A 12,641-nucleotide genomic window follows, 5' to 3' on the forward strand; every position below is an offset into this window, starting at 1 on the left:
GCAGAGGAGGCCACAGGGCCAGGAGGGGCCCCTGCTCTCCTGGGCCCAGCAGACCTGGCTCTCTGGTTTACAGGACCAGCATCTCCCCTAGGCCCCCCAGAGCCTGTACAGATAGGGGCTATCAGTGGCAAAGCAGGGTCAGTAGTTCAAATGCCAGTCATACTGGTGGGGACTCAGCCCATTAGCTGGACAGAGCCCAGTATCTAGGAAGGGCTGGGCAGGCATTGGCCCCTCTGCAGGAAGGGTCTCAGCGGACCCAGGGCTGGGGACAGTCCTGCAGCCACACCCTACAGAGCATGGGTGAGAGCCTGGAACTGATTCTGAAGTGTCGGTTGGAATGCCTTTGGGAGCAGATTCAAGGGCAGGGACGCCAAAATCAGCAGAGCTGGGTTCAACTCATGGCTCAGCCCCTCTCACTGGCTGTGGGAATTCACCTTACCCTCTGGGAGCCTCAGTTCCCCCATCTATAAATTGGGGTGAATGATGCCCTGCACCTCACCTGACACAGAACAGCTACTCAGCAGAGACTCCTTCTCTCCCTTTCCTTGTCCAGAGACTTGTGTGGGACAGTCACTCAGAGGGAGGATCAGACACGGTGTTCACTGCTCGGGGCAGAATAGAAATAACAACTACAGATGCTCCCGAATGGCTTCAATAGGAAGACAGTGACAACATTGTGAATGTGGAATTGGCAATATTGTGGAGTGGGGAGCATCCTGTCACTGGAAGGGAGCAAGTAGAGGTCTTGAATCCCAGAACACAGAGTCTAGAACTTTATGCTACTGAAGAGGTGAGCCTGAGCTGCGTGTTCATGGAGAGGGAGAGGCTAGGTGGGGTGGTGCTGTGGGGTGGAAGTCATACTTGGAGGGGAGGGTCTAAGAACGTAGGGTTCACGTGGTGGCATTTACTTGGTGGCACATTCTCTTAGCACATACCAAATGGTAGCCATGTGCAGTGCACGGAACCTCCCCTGGAGAGGAAACGGGTGCAGGAAGGGCTGGGGGAGCTCTGGGAGACCCCAGCGCACAGAAGAATGGCAGGAGGTCGGCGCCAAGCCTAGGACAGGCTGGCCAGAGCACGCCAGAGAGCACAGTGACAAAGGAAGAGTCAGAAAAGGGAGCTGCCCCATCGCTTCTGTTAACTAACGCTGCTTCCAGAGCGGAACTCGGCGCAGAGAGGCTGCCGTCTTAGCAACGGGACAGCAGCCCTTTCCCAAGTTCTCACCTTGCGCCTGCCCTGCCTTCACACGTGAGCCTCCATTTCATCAACTGTAAAACGGGGATAATACCAGCTCCTCATCACTGCCCACGAGGAGACCAGTGTTGTTTCCATCTTACACATGAGGAAAGTGAGGCACCGCAAACTCATGCAGTAGGAAGTGGCTAGGCCTGAGCCACTGTGCTGCTGGCCGCCTCCCTCACCAGCCAGGTTGCGTCCAAACAGCCCTTCAAGCCCCATCCGATCTGTGGATGTCCCAGGGCAGGCGGGCATGGGGTCTGCAGGGACGCCAGGAGGCCAGTGGCTCCAGAGGAGATACAGCGGGATGTCCAGCAGGCAGAACCTGCGGGCAGATGCCTCGGTTTGAATCCCATTTCTCTGGGATCTTGGGCAAATCACGTCACTCCTTTTCCCTGTCTGCAAAATGAAGGCTATAAAAGTATCTAGGTGTTTGCCATTGTGGTTAGAAGACGTGTTCGGCCGCATATACACAGCACCCTGGGAAGGGAAAAGGAAGGCCTTGAAAAGGAGGTTGCAAACAAGACTTGTGGTGTGGATGCAAAATAAAGAGGGAGTGACCAGAAAGGCGCAGTGATGGAAGTGACTTATTAACCAGAGACCTTCAGAAGACGACACGGAAGACGAGAACATCCGACAAGGAGAGCGTGCGGAAACAGAGCTGGAATCCCGGACAGCACCAGGACAGTATTTTCAGCCTTGAAATATGTTAGGGCGACCCAATGTTTTTATTTTCTCCAGGAACTGATGTTCTTTATTCCCACTGCAATTTTTTTATTATTATTATTATTAGGAGAGTAATGTTCCTCTCCTTTCATGAAAGAGAAACATTCTCAGTTACTAAATTGATAAGTTGTCAAACATCCTTGGGTTTTGTGTATTCAGGTAACATTGCCCTCAGCGCATCAAGAGCTGAGGCGAGGAGGGACTCGAGATTTCAGGCGCCGCTGCTGGGAATTTATCCGCACAGCTGTGTGGAAGGACCAGTTGGCGATACCTGTTAAACTCTTTGCCCCAGGAATTCCGCTTCTGGAATCGTGCCCTACACAAACTCTCGTTCAAGTATGCAGACATTTATGCAAAGTTGTGTAGTTGTTAGAGCCCGGATTATGAAGCCAGACCGCCTGTATCCCAGCTCTGCCACTTAGGAGCTGTGTGACCTTGGGCAAATTACTTGCTCTCCTTGCACCTCCGTTTTCTCACCTGTAAAATGGGTGGAATAATAGTATCCACTCCATAGGTGTGTAGGCTGAATGATGTCTGCTCAGATGTCCACCACTTAGTCCCTGGAACCCGTGAAGACATTACTTTGTACAGTAAAAGGGACTTTGCTGTTGTGATTAAGTTAAGGATCTTGAGATGGGGAGATTATCCTGGATTGTCTGGGTGGGCCCGATGTAGTTGCAAGGGTCCTAGTTACAGGGAGGCAGGAGGATCACAGTGAGTAGTAGGAGGTATGACGATGGGAGCGAGAGGGTGGAGTGACGGGAGGAAGAGGTCACGAGCCACAGAACACAGGTGGCCTCCAGAAGCTGAAAAAGACAGATTCTCCCCTGCAGCCTTCGGAAGGGAGGCAGCCCTGCGGATCCCTTCCTTTCAGGCTTCTGGCCTCCAGAACTCTAAAAGAATGTGTGTGTTGCTTCAAAGCACTAAGTTTGTGGTAACTTGTGACAGCAGCCACAGGAAACTCACACAGCTGCACATTGTTAGCATTCGTGTGTTAATGTCGCAGTTGTCCCAGCGTGTAGCACACGGTGAGCGCTCGATAAATGACAGCTGTCATGTGGATCCTGGACTGTCTGTAATAGTGGAATCGTGGGATAATCCAAACGCCCGTCAGCAGTGGAGTGATTCAAAACTCGGTCCATACTGTGGAACCACGGCAACAGTCAATAAGAAAGAGGCTGCTCTGTGGGTATTGAGTGGAGAAAAGAGGAGGACGAGGAGATCACAGCTGTTTTCTGAGTCCGCCCTGCATGTCTGGGCCTGAGCGAGCTGCCCTTCCACTATTCTCTCTTCTGATCCTCATAGAAATATGGGAGATCTGCTTCAGTCTGAGAGAAACCACCAAGCAATCCGAACAGGGAAAGTCTAATAAAAAGAATTATTAGTATAGGAGGGGGTTGGAGTAATAAGATTGGCTAGTAAGAAGTAAAGAGAAGTCTAAAGAAAACAGGAATAGCAGAGGTAAAGAGCAGCCCACTGCTAAGGCTGAGATATGCCCCCCCCCCCCCCCCCCCCCCCCCCCCCCCCCCCCCCCCGCCGCCACCGCAAGGAAGACCCCGGGTCCAGCCCCAGGCCTAAGATCCAGACCTGGTTGGAGAGGGAATGGCCGTGGCTCATTGGGTAGTAGAGAAGTTGCTGAAGTGCTGCGCAGGCCCCATGGAACTTGCTGGAAAGCTGTCCTTTAGGGTGCTGGGGAAGAGGCACTCCACTGCTTTCAAGTGGGAGTGGGGTGCTGAGCGAAGCAGCTGCCGCTGGGTGCCGCTGGCCACCTGCGCTGCAAGAGCCTGTGCTGGAAAAGCGGCCCTGTGGCGGCGCTGAGCTGGAGAGCATGCAGCCCCGGGCAACCGCGGCCAGGAGAGGAGCGCGTCAAAGCAAGACGCAAACCTCTTACTAAGAAATGGCCCTCAGCGCCCTCTATGGGCAAAACCTAACATTGTGCCATCCAGCAAAGGAAAAACATTTATAGGACCCAGATCCATTTTCACAGAGGCGGCAAACATGATGACTTTGGGGCCGAGAGGCAATAAATTAATAACTGGCACAGACTCACTAGTTCCATTTTTACAGATGAGGAAACGGATCCTCCAGAGAGGGGAAGCAGCACGATCAGTGTGCTAGGATTGACTTTGCTCTATAAAGCGCTTAGAAAGCAGGTTGCAAAATTATCCGTGTTACATCATTGTGGTAGTAACTCCACGAACCGTGAACGTGCCCAGACACCCTCTCCAGCCTGGAAGAATGCACACCAATGCCAGCGTTCCCTCCAGGACATGGGGACTGCACGGCATTCTCCTATTGGATGGAACAGTATGAAATTGCTGTTTGTATGTCAAAAATAGTGAAATATTGGCAATTTCATATAGTTCAACATAACATTTATTTCTGTGAGGTGATGTTTAAAGCTCCCACAGGTGTGAATTACTTTTACAAACAGGAAATGATATATATATATATATGCATACTTATACAGTATATTAATATATACATATAATTTCATTATAGATACATAATATAAATGTATGTATTGTGTATGTATGTTTTGGGAAGTCTTCCCTCTCACTGTCTTTCTCCTGTAGTGGTATCTTTCCCTCCAGTAAAATAGAAACTTGGGGTCGGCCCCGTGGCCGAGTGGTTAAGTTTGTGCGCTCCGCTGTGGCGGCCCAGGGTTTCGCTGGTTCGGATCCTGGGCGCGGACATGGCACCACTCGTCAGGCCACGTTGAGGTGGCATCCCTCATGCCACAACTAGAAGGACCTGCAAGTAAGACATACAACTACGTACCAGGGGGGATTGGGGGAGATAAAGCATAAAAAAAGAAAGATTGACAACAGTTTTTAGCTCAGGTGCCAATCTTTAAAGAATAAAGAAAAAATAGAAACTTGAAGCTTAGCTAACAGGGATCCAAAGACTTCAGGGAAAAATATTGCTGTTCCAGCCACTGCAGATTCCCAAGAGCTACTTTCTAATGGTCTACACTTTGTTTCTTGATGACTTACCATAGGATAAAACCTGTCATTTGTGTTCTACTTATTTTATGAGATTTAAGTCATGAAACAGAAAAAGCTGCTATTACACAATGGTGGATCTTATGCGGCAGTTTACCAAATGTAATTTTGGAAAGTATTTGAATTGTGCTTTGTCCTAAGTCTAAATATTGAGAATTAAAGAAAATGTTTCAATGTCTGCAAGAACACATGAGAATAACTTTAAGGTAAAAGTTACTTTGCCTTCAAACTATTGCCTTTCCAAAAATGGTTGTTTGTTTTGTTTTGTTTTTTAGCAAATATGATGCCTAAAAATGAAGCTGTGTGTGGTTCTGGCCTATTGTGGCGGGCAGACTAATGACACCTCTAAACAGAAGTGTCCATAACCCAATTCTCAAAACCCATGAATATGTTACATGACGAAGGAAGAGTTAAGGTTGCAGATGAAATTAAGTGCAATAATCAACTGGCCTTGGGGCGGGCCAGGTGGCACAGCGGTTAAGTTCCCACATTCCACTTCGGTGGCCCGGGGTTCACTGGTTTGGATCCTGGGTGTGGACATGGCACTGCTTGGCAAGCCATGCTGTGGAAGGCGTCCCACGTATAAAGTAGAGAAAGATGGGCATGGATGTTAGCTCAGGGCCAGTCTTCCTCAGCAAAAAGAGGAGGATTGGCAGCAGATGTTAGCTCAGGGCTAATCTTCCTAAATAAATAAATAAATTAATTAATTAATTGGCCTTAAAATAGATTATCCTAGATTATTCAGGTGGGTCAATGTAATCACAAGAGTCCTTGAAAGTGACGGAGACCCACCAGGGCAGAATATCCATTCTTCTCAAATACACATGGAACAGTGTTCAGGGTAACCATATGCGATGCTAGGCCAAAAAATAAGCCTTAACAAATTTAAAAGTATAGGAATAATACAAAGTGTGTTCTCTGAACACAATCAACTAAAATTAGAAATCAATTATAGGAAGAAATTTGGGAAACCTAAATATGTGGAAATTAAAAACCACATACTCCTAGATAAGCAATTTCAAGGTCAAGGAGGAAAATCAAAAGGGAAATCAGACAATACTTGGAGATGAATGAAAATGAAGACACAACATACCAAAACTTACGAGATGCAGCCAAAGCAGTGTTTAGAGGGAAATTTATCTCTGTAAATGCTTATATTAAAAAAGAGGGAAGAGGGAGCTGGCCCCGTGGCCGAGTGGTTAAGTTCTCTCACTCTGCTGCAGGTGGCCCAGAGTTTCGTTGGTTCGAATTCTGGGCGCGGACATGGCACTGCTCATCAGACCACGCTGGGGCAGCGTCCCACATGCCACAACTAGAAGGACCCAGAACGAAGAATATACAACTATGTACTGGGGGGCTTTGAGGAGAAAAAAGCAAAAATATAAAATCTTTAAAAAAAAAAAGAAGAAAGATCTCAAATCAGTACCCTAAACTTCTACCTTAAAACTCTGGAAAAAGAACGTAAAACTAAACTGAAAGCAAGTGGAAGAAAATGATAAAGAGTAGAAATTGGAGGGTGGGGGAAATGGGTGAAGAGGGTCAAAGGTACAAATTTCAAGTTGTGAAATGAATAAGTCATGGGAGGTAATGACAGCATGGTGACTAGAATTACTAATACCATATTGCAGATTTGAAAGTAGCTAGGAGGGGGATCTTCAAAGTTCTCATCACATCACAAGAAAAAAAAACTTTGTAACTATGTATGGTGACAGATGTTAACTGGACTATTGTGGTGATCATTTTGCAATATACACAAATATCAAGTCATATCGAAACCTGAAACTAAAAAAAAGTCAATTATTTAAAAAAAGAATGGAAATTAATGAAATAGAAAAATAATAGAGAAAAATCTATAAAAGCTGGTTCTTTGAAAATATCAGTAAAATTAATAAAGCTTTAGCTAGGTTGACCAACTAAAAAAGAGAGAAGACTCAAATTTCTAGAATCAGAATTGAAAGAGGGGACATTACTAATGACCTTATAGAAATAAAAAAGATTATAAAGGAATGCTATAAGTAATTATATGCCAATAAACTAGATAACTTAGATGAAATGGACAAATTCCTAGAAAGATACAAACTACCAAAACTAACTCAAGAAGAAATAGACAATCTGAATAGATCTATAACAAGGAAAGAGATTGAATTAGAAATCAAAAAAAACTATACACAAAGAAAAGTCCAGGCCCAAGTGACATCACTGGTGACTTCTACCAAACATTTAAAGAAGAATTAATACAACTTCTTCACAAACACTTCCAAAAAATAGAAAAGAAGGGACCACTTCCCAACTCATTTTATCAGGTCAATATTACCCTATACCAAAACTTGAAGACATCACAAGAAAATTGCAGACCAAAATCTCTTATGAATATGGACACAAAAATCCCCAAACCAGTAAAGCGAATCCAGCAACATATGAAAAGAATTATGTAACATGACCAAGTGAGATTTATCCTAAGAATGCAAGGTTGGTTTAACATCTGATAATTGATTAATGTAATCCAACATATTAATGTAATAAAAAACAAAAAAGCACATGACCATCTCAATAGATGCAGAAAAAGCATTTGACAAAATCCAATGCACTTTAATGATATAAACACTCAATAAATGAGGAATAGACTGGAACTTCTTTAACCTGATAAGGGCATCTACAGAAAACCCACAGCTAACATCAGACTCAGCGATAAAAGACTGGTGCTTTCATCCTAAGGTCAGGAACAGACAAGGATAGCCACCTCCCCATGTCCATCCAACATCGTACTGGAGGTTCTAGCCAGGGAAATTAGACAAGAAGAAATAAAAAGCATCCAGATTGGAAGGGAAGAAGTAAAACTGTCTCTATTTGCAGATGACACGACCTTATAAATAGAAAATCCTAAAGAATTCGTGAAAAAGCTATTAGAATTAATAAAGGAGTCCAGCAAGGTGGCAGGCTACAAGATCAATATAAAAATCAATTGTATTTCTATATTCTAGCAATGAACAATCTGAAAATGAAATTAAGAAAACAATTCCATTTACAATAGCACAAAAAAATAAAATATTTAGGAATAAATTTGACAAAGAGCAAAATTTATACTCTGAAAACTACAAAAACATTGTTGAAAGACATTAAAGAAGATCTAAGTCAATGGGGAAACACTCCAAGTTCATGAATTAAAAACTTAATATTAAGATGGCACGGGGCCAGCCCTGTGGCTGAGCGGTTAAGTTTGTGTGCTCCGCTTGGGTGGCCCGGGGTTTCGCCGGTTTGGATCCTGGGCGTGGACCTAGCACCACTCATCAGGCCATGCTGAGGTGACGTCCCACATAGCAGAGCCAGAAGGACCTACAACTGGAATATACAACTATGTACTGGGGGACTTTGGGGAGAAGGGAAAAAAAAAAAGATGGCAATACTCCCCAAACTCATCTACAGATTCAACACAATCCTGATCAGAATTCCAGGTGGCTTCTTTGTGGAAGTTGGGAAGTTGATTTTAAAATTCATATGGAATTGCAAGGGATTCAGAGGTGCGAAAACAATCTTGAAAAAGAAGAACACAGTTGGAGGACTCACTCTTCCTGATTTCAAAACTTACTCCACAGCATCATAGCAATCAGGACAGTGTGGTACTGGCATAAGGATAAACATATAGAGAAATGGAATAGAGTGAAGAGTCCTGAAATATCTTGACTGTAGTGGCAGTTACAGAGGTACACACATTTGTCAGAACTCATCAACCTATTCACTTAAAAGATGTGAATTTGGGGGCTGGCCCCATGGCATAGTGGTGAAATCCAGAGCACTCTGCTGTGGCAGCCCGGGTTTCACAGGTTCAGTTCCTGGGCACAGATGTACACCACTTATCAGCCATGCTGTGGTGGTGACCCACATACAAAAATAGAGGAAGATTGGCACAGATGTTAGTTCAGGGCCAATCTTCCTCACCAAGAAAAAAAAAATGCCTCCTGATTCAGAGAGGAAAACCAAATTCCCACAGAATCTTCACAAAGCACACGTTGTTCAGCGTTTCACTCAGCCCCAAAGTTTCACATTTACCCACAGCAGATTGTGGTGTATGACAATGTACCAATTTCTCTGCTTTTGGCTTATCTGATGATGCTTGTTTGTGGATAAAAATCTGTCCCAACAGATGATTCCTGTGGGGAGACTTGGAAGGAGTCCTTGTTTTGGGGAGGGGGGGGCCAGAGATGGAGCCACGAGGTAGACACAGGCAGATCATGGAAGGCCCCTTGGTCAGGTTATGGAGATTGACTATCTGGAAGAAAACAGAGGCTATTGAGGGGGGTGGCCCAATCAGACTTGCACGTTAGAAACATCCATCAGGACTGGAAAGGAGTAAAAGTCTCTTCTAGAGAACGCCCAGGAGGGTTGCGGATGTCCGGTGAGGGGAGCTTGTGGCTGGGCCGGGCAGAGGCGGTGGGCAGTGCCCAAGCTGTGTAGGAGGTGGAGGGTCAGAAATGGGAAGGGGGCCTGGGGCGGGGAGCAGGAGAGTGGGTGGAGGGCAGGGCTGAGCCGTGGAGAAGGAAGGAGGCCGCAGGACCACATGGGGCAGAGAGGCAGGCTGTGTGATCTGGGGGCGTCGAAGGGCAGCTCTGAGGAGTGGCTCCAGGAAGCTGGGGCAGCATAAGGTGTCAAGAGCTTCATACTTGGAAGGGTTCCCATCTGGAGGCCCCCCACCAAAGGTTCAGATAAAACAGAAGCAGCTTGTGAGGGGTCGGGGTCAGGGGGCAGTGTCGGGGACAGAAGGCCATTTCTGAAAACAACTGCATGCAAATGACATCTTCAGGTGCCACAGGAAAGGAAGGGCTCCCTGGAACACCATACCCAGCTAAACCTTCAACGAAAACGGAGAGCAAGACAAAGACACTTTCCACAAAGGCTCTGAGTATTTGCCGCTCAGAAACCCTTCCTGAAAGAACTTCCAGAAGCACCTTAGGGAGAAAGACCTTGAGCCCAGAAGTGAGGAACAAGATTCAAGAATGCAGTGGTGAGCAGAGAGGCTGGGACACAAGTGGGTCGGTCTAAAGCATTGCTGCTCGGACAAGTGGAGACGGAGGAACAAAATGGCACGAGACCCCAGCAACAACATACCAGGAGGCAGGGGTGTGCTGGGTTCTTGTGTTGGGGAGGAGGGTACAGAGCCAGCTGCAGTTTCAAGTGCCCTGGTTACATATGGAAGGGTGGCATCAAAAGATTGGAAATAGGGGCCGGCCCAGCAGTGCAGGGGTTAAGTTAGCACATTCCCCTTCTCGGCGCCCTGGGGTTCGCTGGTGCAGATCCCGGGTGCAGACATGGCACCACTTGGCAAAAGCCATGCTGTGGTAGGTGTCCCACATATAAAGTAGAAGGAGATGGGCATGGATGTTAGCTCAGGGCCAGTCTTCCTCAGCAAAAAGAGGATTGGAAGTAGTTAGCTCAGGGCTAATCTTCCTCAAAAAAAGAAAAAAAAAAGAAAAAAAAAAGATTGGCAATAATGTGGCTTTCAAAGTCGTGGAAGGAGAGGAAAAAAGGAATCAAGAGACAGTGAAGGTGGGGGAGGCTTGGGAAGGGAGGTGGCGGTGGGGAGCTGGGGGGCCCCACAGCTTAGGGGAGAAGTGGAGGGGGTTAGACCAGGGAACCATCTGGAATCGAGGGCGTGATCCCACAGACAAGCAGCCTTCCAGCCTCCTGCCCTGGCTCATGCTGTGCGCCTCCCTTGGGGCGACTTTCCTCTTGTCCTCGCATGGGTGAGTCCCAACATTTCGTCAAGGCCCAATTCAGATGCCTCCTCCTCCAGGAAGCCTACCCTCCTCCCAGCCCCTCTGGCCCTTGTCCTGACTCCTGGGCACTCAGCATTCATGAGCATAAGTTAGGGCTGATGGCTTAGGCTCCCTGAGAACAGAGCCAATGTCTGCCCTGTCACCTGGCCCGGCCACAGTTGGCTGGCTAATGTCTGTTGAGGGTGTGAGTGCGTGTTTGCCAGGCTGCCTGGGTTCAAATCTCAGCTACTGACTGTTGGCAGTATGTGTGCTACTGTTATGAGTGAGTGAATGAGCAGCGAGAGCGGGATGGGACCAGTCTGGCGGGTGAGGGATGAAGGGACAGCATCGTCACCCCCTGGCCTGGCTCCACCTCGGCAGAAATGGGTCCAGCTCTAGCCACCTGTTTGCCTGTCAGTTGCCTGGGGCCAGGAATGCCTGGTTCCCAGGGATACCAGGTCCTCAGGATACCCATTTCAGCTTCAAGGTGGGCTAGCCTGGGAACCTGTTTGACTTCCACTCATGCCGCTCTTCCCCAACCACCACATCAGTTCTCCAAGGAAAGAGGCCCTGGTCAGCGTAGGGGTGGGAGCCGCCCTCACCCTTCTGCTCCACATCTTCACGTCTTCCTGCCCAGGCTTGCCAGCCCCCCATCGCCCTGCATCTCGCTGTGCCATTGTTCAGGTTCCAGGAAGGCCCTGGGAGGCAGCCGGGCTTCAGGAGAGGCCAGGACCACCTCACCATTCTCTTTTTTATTTTTTATGTCTTTTTTTTAATTGACGTCACATTGGTTTACAACATTGTGCAATTTCAGATGTACATTATCATATATCAGTTTCTGTATAGACTGCATCGTGCTCACCACCAATAGTCTAGTTTTCATCTGTCACCATAAATATGTGCCCCTTTGCCCCTTTCATGCAGCCCCCCTTCCCCTTTGGTAACCACTAATCTGTTCTCTTTGTCCCTGTATTTGTTTCTCTTCCACAGATGAGTCACCATTTTCTCTTTCAACTCCACCTCTGGGGGCGCCTGGGCTGCCAGGAAGGCTGGGTGTGGGCTTCCCTCTCTAGTGGGAAATGAAGGGGTGAGGTCCGAGGAGAAGGGAGAGCAGAGAGCAGAGGGGGAGGGTAGAGGGCTGCGGGTGGGCAGGGCACTCGGGTGAGAACTGGGGCCGCTGGGCCACGGTCCCTCTCACCGTGCTATTTGCGGGGCATTGGCAGTGTCTCGGGCACAGGCTCTGAGGTGGGCTGGGGGAGGAGGGTGGCTTGGGGGCAGGGCTTTGGAGCTGAGACATAAGGCCAGGCAGGTGATCTGGCCCAGGCAGGAGCCCCCAGGTCATCTCAGATTCCGGGGCTTTAACTGCCACCTGCACCCCAGCCACGGCGGGACCCTCCCAGGAGCCCAGCCTCCGTGGTTTCTCCCGGGTATGCAACGGGCCCCCCCCCAGACTGAGCTCTGGATCCCCATAAATCAGGTCAGCCTCGGCCAGCGGCAAATGGCAACTCTACCCTCCCAGGCCAGCAGCCACAGTCACCCCAACTCTTCCTTTCATGTCCCACACAGGCCACCAGCAGGTGGTTCGGGCTGCAGCCCCCAGGCACCACTGGCTCTGCCAGGCCACCATCCTCACTTGCCTGGGCCCCAGTGGCAGCTGCCTCAATGGTCTCTCCACTTCAATCTTCACCCCCTGCAATCTATTGTCCTCTCAGCCGCTAGAGAGATAGCTAGAGAATGTAAGTCAGGTCACACGACCCCACTGCATAAGATCCTCCGATGCCCCCATTTCACTCAGCGTGAAGTCAGTCTCCTGCCCTTGGCCTGCCAGGCCAGTGCCACCTGGTCCCGTTTCCTTTCTGCCCACCCTGTCGCTTGGCAGGACTGCTGTCCAAAGCAAAGCACTGTGGGTTCAACCAAATGTGGT

The sequence above is a fragment of the Equus quagga genome, chromosome 17 (assembly GCF_021613505.1).
Source record: "Equus quagga isolate Etosha38 chromosome 17, UCLA_HA_Equagga_1.0, whole genome shotgun sequence".
Classification (NCBI taxonomy): domain Eukaryota; kingdom Metazoa; phylum Chordata; class Mammalia; order Perissodactyla; family Equidae; genus Equus; species Equus quagga.